The sequence below is a fragment of the Felis catus genome, chromosome B1, assembly GCF_018350175.1.
Source record: "Felis catus isolate Fca126 chromosome B1, F.catus_Fca126_mat1.0, whole genome shotgun sequence".
Classification (NCBI taxonomy): Eukaryota; Metazoa; Chordata; class Mammalia; order Carnivora; family Felidae; genus Felis; species Felis catus.
In genome coordinates this window covers 158,245,339-158,266,006 of record NC_058371.1, presented here as the reverse complement: position 1 = coordinate 158,266,006, position 20,668 = coordinate 158,245,339, and the positions used below count along the sequence as shown (strand labels likewise).

Here is a 20,668-nt window from a genome sequence, read left to right as displayed (position 1 = left end):
GATGTCAGCTGGGATTGTGGTCTCATCTGAAAACTTGAATGAGAAAAGATTCACTTCTAAGGTCACTCAAGTCATTTTTGAAAAGACTCAGTTTCTCATGGGCTCTTGGACTGAAATTTTCAATGCCTCACTGGTTATTGGCAAGAGACCTCCTTTAGTTTCTTGCTTAGTGGATTCTCCATAGGCTTGGTTACAACATGGCAGTTGGCTTTTCTCAGAGCAAGAGAAGACAATCACATGGAAATCACAGTCTTTTTGTAATCTAATTTCAGAAGGGGTATAATCTATTTTTTTTCTGTATTTTTTTTGTTAAAAGTCGCTATGTCCAACCTACATTTAAGGAGTTGGTATCAGATATGCATGTGAATATTAGGAGGCAAGGATCATTGTACACCATCCAAGAGACCACCTACCACGCTCAAGGAAAACAAAATATGGCAATTAATGCTTATTTCTGTCAATCAAAACAAATGACTAATTAACTCAGGACCTAGAAAAAGATAGATATCTCCCTTATGTTGGTTGAGAAAGCCTTTAAAAATTTGTGACATTGTTTAATTGTAGTATATGATTGAATTCACTACAAATTCAAAAATACATGTTTTTAATTATAGGACTGACTCATTTATGATTAAGTTATTTTGTTGAAACATTATGTACATATAAGCATGGTAGTTCTCTTTCACAGTTTTCCTTTAAGTCGTTGGTAATATGCCAGAAATTTTAATATGCAGGGTACTACATTTTATGATTGTGTGCACATGGTGAGGAATAATCAGCATATATAGATGGAAATATTTATTGTAAAGTTAATTATTTCAACAGAAGATGAAACACAGAACTAAACACAATTGACAAAAATTTTCCACACCCCTCACTACCTTTTTTCCAAAGGAATAAATAGCTTTTGCACATTTACTTACATATTCTTGCCATTTTTATTGAAATATCTAAGGACAGGCTACCTGTAATCTGTGTCATATGTGCTCCAAATCAAACCAATATATTCCCCTGTAAGTTTGCTTTTCTTTCTAATATTGTTTTTGTTAATAGCATTGACATGCTTAGATTCTCAGCACCCTCTCTTCTTATTTTACATACCACTCGCCATTTAGTCACTCAAGTACAAAGAGTTCTTAATTTACATAGACAACAGCTTTTACACCATCTCATTGGCTTTATTTCCATAGCTACCACACAAATTCTCTGCCCCTTGAATAATTTAAAAAGTTTTCTTGGGCTTGCTGATTCAAAATTTTCCTTCTAATATTTCTCCTATTTTCTTTCAAGAGTAAACATCTCAAATAATACAAATATGTCAATCTCTTGTGAAATATTATTCACTCCCCAAACTTCATATGTTGAACTAAACCTATATTGAGGTTTAATCTCCTATTTTTCTTTCCATGGCTGCTTCTAGAATTTAGTTTACCGTATTTATTTGCCTATCTTAAATTATGTAATTTCTTTCCCATCTTTCCATCTGTACTACCTCTGCCTTCCCCACTAACATGTCTAAAACCTGATTCATCAGTAGTTGTAATGGTAATCCCTTCAGAGAGCTTTACTTGATTGTGTTATCTAAAAGGAATATTTCCCCATCCTAAACTGTGATCATGCTTAATATTACATTTTTTGTTGTATATTTTATCACCTCTATTAGACTACAAGGTAATATTGATTATCAATGTTTTCCACCAAATATCTGTCATAGGATCTTACACAGAGTAGACTCTCAATGAAAGTGTAAAAGTTAACTGAATGAACCAATGATATATTGGTTCCACTCTTATACACATATATGTAAATACACATACATGTATACATATATTTACACATCTATGTAAATATATACATAAGTACTCATTACATTTTCGGTGGACACTTGTAGTAACGAAAGGGGTTAATCCAGGTTATTTTTAATTCTGTTACTAGACCACTTTAAATGCCTGAATATTTTTTCCTTTAATAATCTGAAATCTGACTTTTAAATAGTAATAACTAAAAATTATACTATTAGTAGTAATAGTGGCTTCATAATTTTATATTAAATTATAGCTTTTAAAATATTTTTACATAAACAAAGTTCAATAATTTTCCTGAAGATTCACAGAACACACCTATTCTCTTCCCTGCTTTTCTTTAATTTTTTTAATGTTTTTATTTACTTCTGAGACAGAGACAGAGCATGAGCAGGGGAGGGGCAGAGAGAGAGGGAGACACAGAACCCGAAGCAGTCTCCAGGCTCTGAGCTGTCAGCACAGAGCCTGACGCAGGGCCCAAACTCACGGACTGTGAGATCATGACCTGAGCTGAAGTCAGAGGCTTAACTGACTGAGCCACCCAGGCGCCCCTTATCTGCTTTTCTGTGTCATCTGTTAACACTCCTCCCTAAATGTTAATTATGTATACAAAGATCCTCTAATTATTTTTCTTTAATATTAGCATTAAAAATCCTTTTAGATATGCCAGAAAAAGGGTTATATTGCAAGCTAAAATGAGCTCAGACAAGTAGAGTTTCAAGAAGCACTATTATTCTAAAAATAGAAAAAGGGCACTGAGTCATTTAAAAGCATTAAATGATAATTATCTGATGTGATAGAGGTGTTAGCTAACACTACAGTGGTGATCATATTGCAATATATAAATGAATCAAATAAACCTATTATTTTACCTTAAATTTATATAATGTCATATATAATTCAATATATATTTCAATATAATATTAGATTTCAATAAAAAAGAATTAAATAAGATAATGCACATAAAGCATTTAGTAGTATGTCTGCAGAGAGGAAGTCCACAGGACAAATTATTATCATTATTTCTTTTTAATTTTTTTTAACGTGTATTTATTTTTGAGACAAAGCATGAACAGGAGAGGGTCAGAGAGAGAGGGAGGCTCAGCACAGAGCCTGATGTGGGGCTCGAACTCACAGATTGCCAGATCATGACCTGAGCCGAAGTTGGACGCTTAACTGACTGAGCCACCCAGGCACCCCAGTACAAATTATTATTAATGTTAACAGAAGTATCAATGAATTTTTATGATGAACATATAAAAAATGTTCAGCCTCTCTGAAAACAATAAATACAGTTAAACAATGAGTATATAATATAAGAAAATATTCTATAATATTAGTAGTGCTTATCTCTAGGTAAATTTTGTTTCTTTTCTGTAGTTCTTTGTATTTTTCCAACTTTTTAAATAATGAATACATTTTCTTTTATAATTAAAAATGAAGTTTTGTTTCTTTGCTAAATATCTCCTTTTTTTTTTTGCTAGTTAATTTCATGTGTCTCAATGTGTTCTAAGTCTAAATCTTTATGACACTCTTCTCTTAGATCCACAAAATTCTGTTGTTTTATCCTTTGATATGACTTGTGTTCATTTTCTACATAAGCTTATTTCATACCTGATCTACTCAGTGACCAGCTTGGCATTTATATTAATTTACTTGACCGTATTTCTTCTTACTTTCAGGTAAAAACTACTCAAGATTATTTTTTAGAATGAAATTATTGGATCATTGATTTTCAACTATTTCTGTCCTTAAACATCTTTACACCTTTTGATAGTCATTTCCATCAATACCAATGGCTCATGATGACGATACTCCAAACTAGGGATAATATAGTCCATGCACATAGCATTTGGTTGAGTCTCTGAGTGTACGTGTGTATGTGTGTGTTTGTGAATGGTTAAAAAAAATCTCACAAGTAATCATGATAAACTTTCCTTCAACTCCTCATTGAGATTGCTCCTGAAGAGCTCCCATCCATCTGAGACATTTAATTTTCCAGGTATTAGCTGTGGAACACTATGTGGAGAGATGGAAATAGTCCTAGAGTTGTTATCAGATGACCTAGGTCCAAGACCTTGCTCAGTCACTTATAAGTCTTATGACAGGCAGCCACTTAGCCTTCTTTGCTTCCCTTCCCTGACTTTAAAATAGAGATAAAATACCTCATAAAGAGGTTGCCAGGATAAAATGAGTTAATACAAAAGCTTTATGTAGCATAAAAAAGGTTATATAATCAAAGACATGCTTATTACTATTATTTTCTTTTAACTTTGAAGTATGCTTACTTAACACTCAAGACCTCTTTCTTACTGTGCTCTATTTCTCAGCCTGTTCATTTTTTGAAATCTAGCATTACAGGCTTACTTTCAGGCTTTTTCACATTACCGATTAGTTCCAATTGGTTTTTTCTTAATGGCCAGGCCACTTTGGGGGTACTGTAGGTAAAGCATCCCTAGAAAATGTGACTAGCATGACTTTTAAAGGTCATGAAGTGCCTCCATAAATTCATCACACTGTCCTAGAATTGAAGTAACAGCTATTGTGACAGGAATAGACAGAAAAGGAATATAGAAAGCACAAAGTGAAAGCAACATTAGTATTAAATATAGTTGATAAAAATATGTCATAGTACAATCAAGTTATTTAATATTAACATAAAACAACCAGAATGAGTTTTTTTAAAAAAACTTAATACATTACATGACACTCAACTTCTTAAAATTCCTCACTGGCTTCCATTGCATGTAGAATCAAGTTACAACTTCTAGATTTAAAAAAAAAATTTTAATGTATTTATTTAGTTTGGAGACAGAGAGAGACAGAACATGAGCAGGGGAGGGACAGAGAGAGAGAAAGGCACAGAATCTGAAGCAGGCTCCAGGCTCTGAGCTGTCAGCACAGAACCCGCCGTGGGGCTCGAACTCACAAACCATGAGATCTTGACCTGAGCTGAAGTCGACGCTTAACCAACTGAGCCACCCAGGCACCCCTAGATTTTTTGGAAATTAATCTGTGTGTGTGTATATGTGTGTGTGTGTGTGTGTGTGTATTTTATAAGTTTGTTACCTTTTTTAATTATTCTCATGATTAGGAAAGATTTTATAGTTTAGGTTATACTTGGATTGAATAAACAGTTAATGAATACATCTTTTTAATTGATAAAATCAAACTAATAATGGGCCATTGGAATTTTAGATACATTTTAAAAGTGCTTATTTGTATTCTTTTCAATATAGCTTATTATTAAAAATGTAAGTCAATCAATGTTCAAATGAAACAGTAATGAAAATGAAATTAATTTATAAAATTAAAAATGTTATTTATTTGGTAAAATATATATGTACCTTTAGCCATATGTATGTACTTTTACGTATATGAAAATTATATGTATATATGTCTTTTGCAGTGAATTTAAACTTATTTTTAGAGTTTGCTATCTAATAATTTCTCCATTCATTCTTGTTTCTTCCTTTCTGTTTTTTTTCTGTTGTCCTCCTTCCAAATAGCATAATTTCACAAATATTGTAAAAATATCCCAATTGGAAATTCTAGAAATTGATATTTACCAATTATGGATATGTGTGGAAAGCTGTTTTTTATCTTTACTTTGTGGGTGGCTTTTATTTTTTGTTATTTTTTAAAGTTTATTTATTTTCAGAGAGAGAAAGAGAGAGAGAGTGTGCGTGCCAGAGAGAGTGGTGCGGGGAGGAGCAGAGAGAGAGGGAGAGAGAGAATCCCAAGCAGGCTCTGCGTGGTCAGCAGGAAACCCCAACGCTGAGCTCAGTTTCACCAATGGTGAGATCATGACCTGATCAGAAATCAAAAGTCAGACACTTAACTGACTGAGCCATCCAGGGGCCCTGTGGGTAGTTTTTATTAATCAGTAGAATTTGAATTTGAGTAAGTGTTGGAACAGAAGCAGAGTTTTCAGGAAATGTGATAATATGACAACCTACTTTGCTCAGGTCCTATGTTGTTTAATGAATATATGTAAAGGGCTTTGCACTGGCCCATCCATACTCTATTGTTAGTAAGGATTCCCAGGGAACCAAGGGAGGCTAATAAATTTTGCATGTATTAGTTTTTATTTTTAAACAAACAGAGCTACGTAGAAGAAATTCAGAGATAAGACTTGAGGGAAACATATGAACATAGCAAAGCAGGACTAAATAATATACACTAGCGGGTGAAAGCACTTAAGGAGTTAAAAATAATTAAAGGTGACAAATCATAGGGATGTGACTTTCAACTCAGGGTTTGAGTCTAAGAATATTTTTAACCTATTTTAATGATGATTGAACCATGTTTTCAAAAATATACCAAGCTCTATTTAAACAAGCAACCTTAATTTTAATGTGTTTCTAATTCATTGACTAATTAACAGAAAATATAGATATAATAAAACCAAAAAGCCCATATCATTCTTAGTTATTTCCCATCTTATGTGTATATTTAAATGCGATAGGTGAAAAAGTATTATAACCATTATAAATATAATTGTTATTTAGACCTGCCATAGTAACTGTAATAACTTTAGGCTTGCTCTTAAATTAGCCATTTATGAAAGATATAGTGAACAGTTCTTACAACATGAAATATGTCTAAAGATATGCAATTTGGAGAAAATATCTATTTTTGCTTCTGTTTTTTCATCTCCTTTTTTCTTACTCCAAAAATATCAAATATGTTAAATATCTAATATTCCCTGACTCTTGTTTTAAAGGCAACAAAACTGTTCACTATTTTAAAAGACTAACGATGTCCCAAATAGATTTATTATTAGTTCAGTGTAGAGCATCATTCTATGTGCCATGTTCAACACTCCCAATTTCAATTTATTTCCTCACCTCAGGGTAACCTCAGATCTTAGATTAATGTCATTTGATAACAGAGTGCAATTCTGCATGACATATTTTCAGTTGCCAAAGACAATGCTTTGATGAACGCCTTTCAAGTAGAATAAATCTCTTATGCTATAAAATAAATGGCCTGGTACACTTTTGCAACCATAATGAACACTGTTCAGGGGTAAAAATGTCAACAGAATTTTTAAAAGACAATGAAAATATACCAGTGGTAGTGTTTTCCTATGTACCCGAGTCATTAGAATTATTCCAGCTGGTTCCCCCTGAAGCCACCTTTCCTGGATACAGGTGCAAATGATGTACAGGTGCAAACAATTGGCCTAATTCTTCAATCACCAATGTTGTGAGGATATGGGGGAGGAGGGAGTAATCTACATAAATAGAAGGCAGATTCTGCTTCTAAGGATTAAAAAATCACCATAATCTAAACCATTAAATTAGAGCACTTTTATATTTAAAATTGATTATGATAGAGAAACCAATAGTCCTTAATTCTGAAAGTTGTTCATCAAAATTCAACTTCAGATCACTAAAATGATGATTTTTCTACTCCAAAACAATTTCTAATGTTTTTATACTGGCATGTTAAAGTGATGTTCAAACAATCAAGAAAATAACCTTAAATATATTTCACTCTGATTTCATAGCTATGGTTGTACTCTGTGGAATTTTGGGTAGCTTTTATTTTTCTTTCTTTCTTTCTTTTTAAAAAAAAATTTAAATTTATTTATTTTTGGGACAGAGAGAGACAGAGCATGAATGGGGGAGGATCAGAGAGAGAAGGAGACACAGAATCTGAAACAGACTCCAGGCTCCGAGCTGTCAGCACAGAGCCCTATGCGGGGCTCAAACTCATGGAGCATGAGATCATGACCTGAGCTGAAGTCAGACGCTCAACCAACTGAGCCACCCAGGCACCCCTTTCTTTCTTTTTTAAAGAAGAGATATGGTCATTGTGTTCAAATAGTATAACGCAAAATAACAGTAATTTATTCCAAAGTCTATTTAAAGCATATTTTTTAAGTTTACTTATTTATTTTGATAGAGTGAGAGTAGGGAAAGGGTATATATATATATATATATATATATATATATATATATATACATATATATATATATATATATATATATAGAGAGAGAGAGAGAGAGAGAGAGAGAGAGAGAATCCTTAAGCAGGCTCCACGCTCTCTCAGCATGGAGCCTGACACTGGGTTGGAACTCATGAACCATGAGATCATGATCTGAGCTGAAATGAAGAGATAGACATTTAACCATCTGAGCCACCTAGATGCCCCAAAGTAAATCTATTTCAAATCCTAATAATACAGTGTTTGTGTTAGTGATACAGACTTGATTCAAGTTTTTATTAGTAGGACCTAACAGTGCTAGATGAGAGCAGATTTACAGTATTAGTGTTTGGATGAGTATATATTGCTTTATTTCTGGAAAGAATTTTGAATGACTTTGTTTTGCCATCAAATATTATTGTGGTAATACTATTTAGTTTCTTGGAATTTTAGGGATTAAACTTTTTGTAAGTTGTTTATTAGCATCCAAAAAATGCCATATACGTTGTTATACAAATCACCATGTTATTAAAGATATTTAGAAAATAGAAAATATAATCTAAAACTTGGGATGAAGGTTTAGTATATATGTATGTGTGTGTCTATATATTAATAAGTCACTTAATCACTCAGTGAATATCACTTAATGAATGCTTACTTATATTTAATGAGTACTTATTATTTGTCAGGCACTATTATAAATGTGATTTGTTACTTCATTGACTTCTTACAACAGCTGTATGAGGTAATTGCCATTATTATCATCACCTCAGTTCTTTAGATGAGAAAACAAATGTATAAAGGGGGCTATTTGCTAAAGTCACAAAGCTAGGCAATTGCAGAGCCAGCATTAGAACACAGACCATCTTTTTAAAGCCTATTCACTTAACCTTTTTTCTTTAATGTATTTTGTTAGGTCTTACTATAAATTTTGTGATGGCACATGATTATAGAGGCCTCTGTAACTGACCTATAAACACTGGTCTATTAATTGACTTGTTCGTACAAATGACTCTTACACTCCTCATTTTAGTATGCTCCCAACATTATCACAATATTCTACTTCATTTTAATGTACTTCACAAAAGCCTATGAATTTCAGATTAGTCAAATTAATATTTGTTCTGTTTCTTTTTTACCATAAGTACACCTGAATCAGTTGAAAGGAAACTATCATTAATATACAATAGCCTTTCCTTTCTTGCTAATTTAAATTAGATGTACTGAAGCAATAGGAATTTCAATGAGGGAACATGGAATATGTGTGCAAATAGAGAAGATATTAGGGGGATATTAAAAACCCCATGACAAATCTAGCAGAAATTCTCATGTTTCACATTAAAAAAAAATCCAGAATCCATTATTCCATTGTAACCATTGGTCTAAGCCACCATTCTCTTTCAGCTGAGTTATTACGTTTGCCTCCAAATATGTCTCCTCCATGTTTCCACTCTTGCCTTGATAGTCCACTCTCCACATAAATAAATAACTAAGAGATTAAAAAAAAAACAGCAATCAATTCATATCACTATTCTGCTCAAAATTCTGCTGTGGAGCTCTGCCTCACTCATTAAAACTAGATGGAGTATGTAGCCCTTTAAGAATGCTTCCTGTATTTCTTGTGTGAAAGGAACTTTTCTCTATACTCAATCCCCACCACCAGCCCCCTTGTTCATTTAGCTCCAGGAACTCTGCCCTCTTGGTAGTTTGGTTCAGTGAACACAGAAAACCCAAATAACTTTTTAACTCACTTCTTTCAGGGACTTCTCCAGGTCGCTCCATCACTTCCTTTAGTTTTGTGCAAATGTGTATTCCTTTCACTGTGTATTCCTACAAAACAGCAAAATCTACTGCCACTCCCATACTCACTGCCCTCCTCCTTTCTGCTTTGCTTTAATTCATTATACTTACACTTGACTTACTATATTTCTTGTGTATTTATTATCTGTCTCCTCTCTAGAATATAATCCACATAAGGGGAAGGGCTTTGTCAATTCTAGGCATTGCTCTATCTATCCTTTGTGCCCCAAACAGTGCCTGGCACCTGGCAAGCACTCAATGAGTATTGGTTAATATATGGAGTAATGGAAGAAGAGGAATAGAATAGGCATGGAATAGAAAATGAAAAATAGAAAAATACCACAGATAAATAGTCAGCAACTAATGCTCCCTAGCATCTGTTTGGTATCATTGAAAGCATGAGGAGATACCAGTATCTACTCTCTCTCTTTCCTGTATAATGCCAGAATTATAGACCAAGTTTGAAAATTCTGATTCATTGTTAATTTTGTATTTCTATCTATTCATAAATAGGTATACTTTTTGGTGTCTTTGCTAATTTACTACTTGTTTTGTGATCACAGATCACATTTGCTAATACATTTGTACCACTATTTCATAACCTATCTTCTCTAAGGAGAAACAATGAAATGGGGGACATTTTTTTATTACAGCAACTTCCTCTGTCTATAACTCTCTCTGGAATTTCTCTCCTTTGCCACTAAGCTTCATGCCACTGACTGTACTGGGATTTTCTCCCAGGTCTTTTCCACAAATCTATCAATCTGGGACTAGATCATTTACACCATCAGCACCTCTTTTCTCTCAGATGTGATTTCATTTTCAGACTTGTTTTCATCTCAGGCATCCTGTTTTAAAAATTTCTCTGAACTCTGCATGTATGCAGATACTTTTCCATGTGTCTATATCATAGGTTCTAGAAGAGTGATACACACAAACACTCAAAACATAGATCTCCTATACTAAAATCTCCTTTACTATTATACTAAAAGACTAAGGTCTCCTGAGAGCAAGATCTTTTCTCACTTTTTTTTAACATTTATTTATTTTTGAGGCAGGGAGAGAGAGAGCATGAACAGGGGAGGGTCAGAGAGAGGGAGACACAGAATCCGAAACAGGCTCCAGGCTCTGAGTTGTCAGCACAGAGCCCGACATGGGGCTTGAACTCATGGACCGCGAGATCATGACCTGAGCCGAAGTCGGCCGCTTAACTGACTGAGCCACCCAGGTGCCCCTCTCACTCACTTTTAAATCACACATTTTGTGGAATCCAAATAGATTAAATATTTAACACATTTTTGTTGAATGGATACATATGTGAATGAATAAAATAAAATGTCTGGTAGAAGGAATAGTAGAAAACTACTTTTTAAAAAATAACATTATGGACATGGAGTTTTGTTCACTTGCTATTTTATGTTTATTTTTATTTTCTTGTTGTTTGTTTGCCTTTATAGAAGTTTATCATTCATTTATTTAGACTGAGTTCAACTTGTAACACATCCAGGAGGAAAGTTTCTTGTTGGAATAGAGTATATCCAAATGTCATATAGATCGTTTTTTTCTAGCCTATTTGTGTAATACAATGAGAATGAGATCCTTGTTCAAGTTTATAGATTATTATGTGGGGAAAAACAGGCTGGAGAAAATATTTCCTATGTCCTGTACCCTTGGATATTTTAAAACAAGTGGAGTCTTTCTTACTTGTTAAGGACTGTGGAAAATATGTCAAGTTCTTTTAGCAAGAGTTCTGGTAGATGAGATTCTGCATTGCTGACATGAAGCTGTTCTGAATTGCATCCATAGACCACATAAATTCTTTATCTTACTAAATGTATCATTAAAACGTTATAGGTTCAGTTAGTCATCTTGCCCAGGAAATCCTCTGAATACATTCTAGAGAGTTAGAGTTTTGATTTTTTCATTAAATCATTTAGCATCAACCACACACACACAAAATCCAATTCATGTTCATTAGATAATAGGATAAAGTTACAGTTGAGAGATAATTTTTCAAAAGAAAAAGGAAACAAAAATGTCATTTAATAGGACACATGGTATGCTTGAGTAATCATTTGTTTAAAACATGTAAAATTATTTGAATATACTTTCAGATTGCAGAATGGATTGCTAGAGTGAAAAAAAATGATGATGACATTAAGACCTACCAGCCATAACTGTTTTCAACCATTTCATTGGGTAGTGGATGTACCTGTTATTGACTTCTATTCCTGTCTATAAGGGGAAGCTAATTATTTTGAAGAGAAAAAAGAAGAGAGTGATATATAAATAGGGTACAGTCTGAATGTTGATTTGGAACTCTTCATAAGCTAATTAAAGGGAATGAATAATAGTTACTTCAGGCTTATGTCATTGACCTCTCCTATCTGAACATATGAAATTCTGTCATTTCCAGTCTAGTTGTAGTTGAGTAAGCCAAATGACTCCTTGTGGTCAATAGACATGAGTAGAAAATATGGATGTCAACTTAGGAAGGAGGCTGTGTAAAATCCTTCTGCAACCTTCTTTTTCTTTTCCTTTTGCAGTGTCTAAAAGCCATCCTTTGCATTGAAGAAATCATAATATAAAAACTAGGCAGATCTCCCAAGACACCACTTAGTGAAAAACTGCCCTGGAAAGTTATTGAACCTCATCAGACTTTGCATAAATAAGAGATAACATTTGTTTTATAAAGCCACTTATATTTTAGTGGAATTTATTATTTTATCATAACCTAGTATTTATATAAATGGCAATTATGTTCATTTTCTATGCTCTGAAGTTCAGTGTGTTGAGTTGGATATTTGGGCACATGTCTCATGATGTATAGCTATTGAGCACCCATCATGTCCTTACTGATTCACATAATGTTTATTGAGTTCCTATTCTATAGTGACACTTTGCTTGGCACTAGGAAAACAAAATTCCATAAATATATACAATAATATATATAATATATAAAAATTCTGAGATTTCAGTAGTAATGCCAATGCCCTGTTAAGATAAATGAAGAGCTAAATAATATTTGAAAGATATTACCTAAGCAATTTAGAAAAAGGATCACATGGGGCGCCTGGGTGGCGCAGTCGGTTAAGCATCCGACTTCAGCCAGGTCACGATCTCGCAGTCCATGAGTTCGAGCCCTGCGTCGGGCTCTGGGCTGATGGCTCAGAGCCTGGCGCCTGTTTCCGATTCTGTGTCTCCCTCTCTCTCTGCCCCTCCCCCGTTCATGCTCTGTCTCTCTCTGTCCCAAAAGTAAATAAATGTTGAAAAAAAAAAAAAAAGAAAAAGGATCACAGAAGAAATGTTGGACATAGATAACGTAGACCCTAAAGACGAAGAAGAAAGTCCAATGCACCAAGGAGAAGGGTTCTCCAGATGGCAGAAATGCTCAATAGTATAAGCACACATTCTATACATAGTTAATGGTCAAGTAGCAAGTAGAGATAAGAAGTGGATGATGGTTTTATTAACATAGTTTAGATACATTCTGCCAAGAGTGAAGAACCACAGACAGATTTTTTTTTCCACTGACAGATTTTTAAGTTGGGCAAGAATATGACCGTATTTGTTATAAAACATTTTGGAAACCACATGGAAGATGAACAAAAGAGGAAGGACTTGTAGGCAAAGACTCATTTGGTTACTGAAAAAATACAGATGAGACTAACTGCACATCTCTATAACAGTGGTAGTGTACATGGAGAGAATATTATAAATTTTAGAGTCACTGGTAAGGAGGGGGGCTTGTTTTACGGTGGGATGTCAATGTTAGAGGAGAAAAAAGAAATAAAGATTATAGTGAAGCTTCTGGTTTATGTGATTAGGAAGAAAATGAAGCCATTCTTATCAAGAGGGTCCAAAAAGGGAGAAATGTGTTGGGCATAAGATTTTTATGTCCTAATTTCTGGAACCTGTAAATGTCACCTTATATAGGAAATAATTTGAAGATCTGACTAAGTTTGAGATTATGAGATGGGAAAATTATCCTGGATTATCAAGGTAGACCTTAAGTGCAGTCACAGTGTCCTTACAAAGTGGAGGAAGAAGATTACAGAAAGAAGAGGAGAAGGCAGTGTGACCACAGAGGCAGTGATTGGATTGATGTAACCATAAACCAAAGATACCAGCAGAAGCTAGAAGCTGGAAGTAGGAAGAGGGAAGAAAAGATTCTCCTGTAAAATCTCTTTAAGAGAACAGTTCTGACAGTATATTGATTTCAGCCCTATGAAATTGATTTTGGACTTCTGGTCTCTATAGCTATAACAAATTTCTGTTGTTTAAAAATACTACATTTGTGATAATTTGTTACAGCAGCAATGGCAAACTAATACAAGTTTACAAGATTAGTATAGTTTCTGGCTATAAGCATGTGGATATATGTACTTATATGAGTATATGTGGTTTTTGAAGTGTGTGTATATGTGTGTGTATGTGCATGTGTGTGTATGGGTACATGTGAATTGATGAAAGTGTAGAGGAAGGGAAAGGCTAAAGCTGAAACAAAATACAGCAAGTAACTTGGAAAACAATGTACTTCTCACTTCTCTCCACCAATACTGTAGCCAGGATACCAGATATGAAAATATCAGAGAAAATTAAGAAAGAAAGGCTGTAGGCAAGCCAGTAAAATCATCCTAGTTCATAGATAATGTGCTGTCAGGAGGGCTAGCCATAAATTGACTTTATGATTCCCTGTCTGGGGGTGTGAACATTAAAACTCTGAGACTCACCACATCTCACATTTCTGTACCCCAGCTCTATTCCTCCACCATCCTTCAATTAATGACTTTCATGAAAAAGGTGATAAAGACAAATTTTATGAAAATCGCTTGTGACCTCCATATAGAAAATAGTGGGAAATGAAAACGGTATTTATGACAACCATGAGGTGATGCCCTACATCCTTCCCGTATGTCCAACAACATGAAAGAATAGAGACTAGGACTGTCACACAGAGCCATCCTCTGAATAGAGCAGAGAATGTTGTAAAAATCTAGGGATACTTTCTGAATCCTCTTTGTATGAGTTTCTATGATGAGCAAATAATAATTATAGTAAACATCAACTGAGTTAGACACAGTTTCAAAGGCTTTTTATGTGTCATCAATTTATTCCTCATAGTGCCACCAAGCTATAATATTCTTTATCTCATAGATGAAGGAGTAGAGATACACAGAGAGATTAGTATATAGTCAGTAAGCAATAGGGTTAGCAGTCCAAATGAGCCCACATTTTTACCAATATGCTACAGATTTTATGGAAAGTCAGATAACACTCAGGTTCATTTCTAAGACTCCTATTCACATTTTCTAATGTGTAATGCAATAGCAAAGCAATAACAATATGAGGTCAACCAGTTTTGGAAGACCTTCTAAAAGCGTCAGGTTTTACTCATGGTCCCCGAGCTCAGGTTCTTCTGGAATTCAATTACTGAAACAGATAATAATGTACTTCCTCTTCCAATTCTTCCCTCTCTTTCTCCCCTCCCCCCCCCCCCCGCCCCCAGCAACAGATTCTGATAATTGTCAAGCCACCTGATAAAATATTCGTGCTGATACCTAATCAGAATGAATTTCTGATTAAGGCATAAACACTTAAATAATAGTTGATAGGATAGAATGATTGGGGAAAATATTGTGGTTAAGAATAAAAATCATTTTTAAAAGCCTTATTGAAAATCATTCCAAACCAAGACACTTCTCTTTTTTTTATTTTTATTTTTATTTTTTTTAATTTTTTTTTCAACGTTTATTTATTTTTGGGACAGAGAGACAGAGCATGAATGGGGGAGGGGCAGAGAGAGAGGGAGACACAGAATCGGAAACAGGCTCCAGGCTCTGAGCCATCAGCCCAGAGCCTGACGCGGGGCTCGAACCCACGGACCGTGAGATCGTGACCTGGCTGAAGTCGGACGCTTAACCGACTGCGCCACCCAAGCGCCCCACTTCTCTTTTTTGATGAAAGCTTTTACATGTTTCATGATTATCACTTAAAATTGAAATTTACACTTAACATTGATATGGATAAAAAATAAAAAATCCAAAGACCCACACTAAAATATACAGTGAACCCCACAGTATAAATTGAATTTACCTTTGCAATATCTAACATCACCTTTAATGGCTTATTTCTTATAATTTATATTTTATTTTTATAAATGCAAAATATAAAAACTAAAAGTCTAAATACTTTATTAATCGAATTTTTAATAGGGTGTATTTCAATTAATTTAGAGTTAGGCCCCATTACAATTTTCCATATAACCTATATTTATTGAAAAGAGAGTCATATGGCAAGAAGAAATTATTCCATCTTTTAGAAAAAATATTTGAAAACAAAATCTCTAAACCTATTCATTTTTATTTTATATTGTAAAATTAAGACATGTGAAGGAAATATATTTCCAATACTTTCTGAAGGAGGTACAGTTGAATGTCTGTCTCCAGGATACATGTCTGTCTCCCATTTCTAGTTATACAATTTTAAACTGTTTCTGATTTTAGTTCTTTTGGTCATCTATATTAAATTAATTGTAGGCTTCCATAATTTGGCTATTGTTGAAAGTGCTGCGATAAACATTGGGGTACAAGCGCCCCTATGCATCAGCACTCCTGTATCCCTTGGGTAAATTCCTAGCAGTGCTATTGCTGGGTCATAGGGTAGATCTATGTTTAATTTTTTGAGGAACCTCCACACTGTTTTCCTCAGTGGCTGTACCAGTTTGCATCCCACCAACAGTGCAAGAGGGTTCCTGTTTCTTCACATCCTTTCCAGCATCTATAGTCTCCTGATTTGTTCATTTTAGCCACTCTGACTGGCGTGAGGTGATATCTGAGTGTGGTTTTGATTTGTATATCCCTGATGAGGAGTGACACTGAGCATCTTTTCATGTGCCTTTTAGGCATCTGGATGTCTTCTTTAGAGAAGTGTCTCTTCATGTTTTCTGCCCATTTCTTCACTGGATTATTTGTTTTTGCGGGTGTGGAGTTTGGTGAGCTCTTTGTAGATTTTGGATACTAGCCCTTTGTCTGATATGTAACATGGATGGAACTGGAGACTGTTATGCTAAGTGAAATAAGTCATACAGAGAAAGACAGATACCATATGTTTTCATTCTTAGGTGGATCCTGAGAAACTTAACAGAAGACCATGGGGGAGGGGAAGGAAAAAAAGTGAGAGAGGGAGGGAGCCAACCCATAAGAGACTCTTAACAACTGATAATTAACTGAGGGATGATGGGGGGTGGGAGGGAGGGAAAGTGGGTGATGGGCATTGAGGAGGGCACCTGCTGGGATGAGCACTGGGTGTTGTATGGAAACCAATTTGACAATAAATTTCATATTAAAAAAATAAATTAATTGTAGGCTTATGCCAGATTTTCCTGATTCATCAACTGTAAGCATTATCTGATTCCATTTATTAAGGATTAACTTCAATTAAACTCCCTCCTCCTATCTTCCATGTTTTATAATAAATATTGGTTCTATTGATTATTTATATGATTTTAAATAATATACTTAAAACTCTATTACTTGATCCATCAACCTCAAAATCTCTTAACAGTCCTCTTCCCTCATTTCTTTCTTTACCTTGCGTATCTGTTAGTACTCCTTTCCATTGTAAAAAATTTGCATTCTGTAATATTACACACTTCCATGATTACAGGTCTGTAATGTTACAGATTTCCATGATTTCCCTATAGGTTGACCCTGAAAACTTAAAGCTGAGATGTAGTCTTTGCCATACTAAAATTATGTCAATATAATTTTTTTCAGAACCAGATAGATTCTCTGAGGAGTGGTGGCTCCATGTCACTGAATTTTTGTGAGTAAAAGGGGGAAAACCCCAAGGCTTCAAAGCATGCTCTTTTTATACTATATTAATCATTCAAAATTATCTAATATGTTAGTTTGCTTTGCACTCTCTTCCTCCTTTAGAGCTCGGTATTTTCTCTTGGATTTTCTGCTTACATTTTGCTCTTTTGTCCCAGGACCAAATGCCTTTTCCAAATCAGTAAGGTCAATCTGTAATGGTTTCATGAATGCTCTGATAAATAGTGACTCCTCCTTAGGTGTGCCAAATGGTTACTACTCTGGGAAGGTCTTAGCTACTCATTTCTGAAGCCCATGTCTGACCCTTTCTTGGGTGACTTTTCTTTCTTGAAGTACATGTTAATTATTTTTTTCAGAAAGGATGCATGGGAAGTAAGCTTTCTGCATCTCATTTTGCTCATTCTCTATCGAGGGAATGTATTGTCATTTCGCTTCCAGAGAGGCTGTGAGAAATCTAAAGTTTATTGTGATTCTTATTTCCTTATAATGGGTTGCTATTTTTCCCTCTGGAAATTTATAGAGAATTTTCCTTATTTTTTTCTTAGATATATATATATATATTTTAATATGAGATCTCTGGGTAAATGTGGGTTAAAAGAATTCAACCTTCTTTTTTTAAATTTAATTAATTATTTTTTTAAATATGATATTTATTGTCAAATTGGTTTCCATACAACACCCAGTGCTCATCCCAAAAGGTGCCCACCTCAATACCCATCACCCACCCTCCTCTCCCTCCCATCTCCCATCAACCCTCAGTTTGTTCTCAGTTTTTAAGAGTCTCTTATGTTTTGGCTCCCTCCCTCTCTAACCTTTTTTTTTCTTCCCCTCCCCCATGGCCTTCTGTTAAGTTTCTCAGGATCCACATAAGAGTGAAAACATATGGTATCTGTCTTTCTCTGTATGACTTATTTCACTTAGCATGACACTCTCCAATTCCATCCATGTTGCTACAAAAGGGCATATTTCATTCTTTCTCATTGCCACGTAGTATTCCATTCTGTATATAACCACAATATCTTCATCCATTCATTTAGGCTCTTTCCATAATTTGGCTATTGTTGAAAGTGCTGCTATGAACATTGGGGGTACAAGTGCCCTGTGCATCAGCACTCCTGTATCCCTTAGGTAAATTCCTAGCAGTGCTATTGCTGGGCCATAGGGTATATCTATTTTTAATTTTTTGAGGAACCTCCACACTGTTTTGCAGAGTGACTGCACCAGTTTGCATCCCACCAACAGTGCAAGAGGGTTCCCATTTCTCCACATCCTCTCCAGCTTCTGTAGTCTCCTGATTTGTTCATTTTAGCCACTTTGACTGGCGTGAGGTGGTATCTGATTGTGGGTTTGATTTGTATTTCCCTGATGAGGAGCGACGTTGAGCATCTTTTCATGTGCCTGTTGGCCATCCGGATGTCTTCTTTAGAGAAGTGTCTCTTCATGTTTTCTGCCCATTTCTTCACTGGATTATTTGTTTTTGCGGGTGTGGAGTTTGGTGAGCTCTTTATAGATTTTAGATACTAGCCCTTTGTCTGATATGTCATTTGCAAATATCTTTTCCCATTCTGTTGGATGCCTTTTAGATTTGTTGATTGTTTCCTTTGCAGTGCATAAGCTTTTTATCTTCTTGAGGTCCTAATAGTTCATTTTTGCTTTTTTTTAATTTTAATTTTAATTTTTATTTATTTATTTTTTTTAATATTTTTTAACGTTTCTTTATTTTTGAGACAGAGAGAGACAGAGCATAAACAGGGGAGGGGCAGAGAGAGAGGGAGACAGAGAATCGGAAGCAGGCTCCAGGCTCTGAGCTGTCAGCACAGAGCCTGATGCGGGGCTCGAACTCACGGACCGTGAGATCATGACCTGAGCCGAAGTAGGCTGCTTAACTGACCGAGCCACCCAGGCACCCCCATTTTTGCTTTTAATTCCCTTGCCTTAGGGAATGTGTCAAGTAAGAAATTGCTGCGGGTAAGGTCAGAGAGGTTTTTTTCCTGCTTTCTCCTCTAAGGTTTTGATGGTTTCTTGTCTCACATCCAGGTCCTTTATCCATTTTGAGTTTATTTTTGTGAATGGTGTAAGAAAGTGGTCTAGTTTCATCCTTTTGCATGTTTCAGTCCAGTTCTCCCAGCACCATTTGTTAAAGAAACTGTCTTTTTTCCATTGGATATTCTTTCCTGATTTGCCAAAGATTACTTTGCCATACTTTTGTGGGTCTAATTCTGGGGTTTCTGTTCTATTCCATTGGTAGATGTGTCTGTCTTTGGGCCAATACCATGCTGTCTTGATGATGACAGCTTGGTAGTAGAGTCTAAAGTCTGGGATTGTGATGCCTCCCACTTTGGTTTTCTTCTTCAAAATTACTTTGGCTATTCGGGGCCTTTTGTGGTTCCATATGAATTTTAGGATTGCTTGTTCTAGTTTCGAGAAGAATGCTGGTGCAATTTTGATTGGCATTGCATTGAATGTGTAGATAGCTTTGGGTAGTATTGACATTTTGACAATATTTATTCTTCCAATCCATGAGCATGGAATGTTTTTTCCATTTCTTTATATCTTCTTCAATTTCCTTCATAAGCTTTCTATAGTTTTCAGCATACAGATCTTTTACATCTTTGGTTAGGTTTATTCCTAGGTATTTTATGCTTCTTGGTGCAGTTGTGAATGGGATCAGTTTCTTTATTTGTCTTTCTGTTGCTTCATTGTTAGTGTATAAGAATGCAACTGATTTCTGTACATTGATTTTGTATCCTGCAACTTTGCTGAATTCATGTATCAGTTCTAGCAGACTTTTGGTGGAGTCTATCGGATTTTCCATGTATAATATCATGTCATCTGCAAAAAGTGAAAGGTTGACTTCATCTTTGCCAATTTTGATGCCTTTGATTTCCTTTTGTTGTCTGATTGCTGATGCTAGAACTTCCAACACTATGTTAAACAACAGCGGTGAGAGTGGACATCCCTGTCGTGTTCCTGATCTCAGGGAAAAGTTCTCAGTTTTTCCCCACTGAGGATGATATGAGCTGTGGACTTTTCATAAATGGGTTTTATGATGTTTAAGTATGTTCCCTCTATCCCAACTTTCTTGAGGGGTTTTATTAAGAAAGGATGCTGAATTTTGTCAAATGCTTTTTCTGCATCAATTGACAGGATCATATGGTTCTTATCTTTTCTTTGATTAATGTGATGTATCACATTGATTGATTTGCGAATGTTGAACCAGCCCTGCATCCCAGGAATGAATCCCACTTGATCATGGTGAATGATTCTTTTTATATGCTGTTGAATTCGATTTGCTA

General features: G+C 35.0%; 1 long non-coding RNA gene across 2 annotated transcripts in view; it reads left to right on the top strand.

Moving 5' to 3' along the window:
* The window catches only part of LOC123385062, a 332,116-nt gene that overhangs the window by 32,371 nt on the left and 279,077 nt on the right, over positions 1-20,668 (top strand). For both annotated transcript variants that reach the window (XR_006597077.1, XR_006597078.1), the window contains exon 2: positions 17,316-17,364. This is a non-coding gene — a long non-coding RNA (uncharacterized LOC123385062). The remainder of the gene's footprint in view (positions 1-17,315; positions 17,365-20,668) is intronic.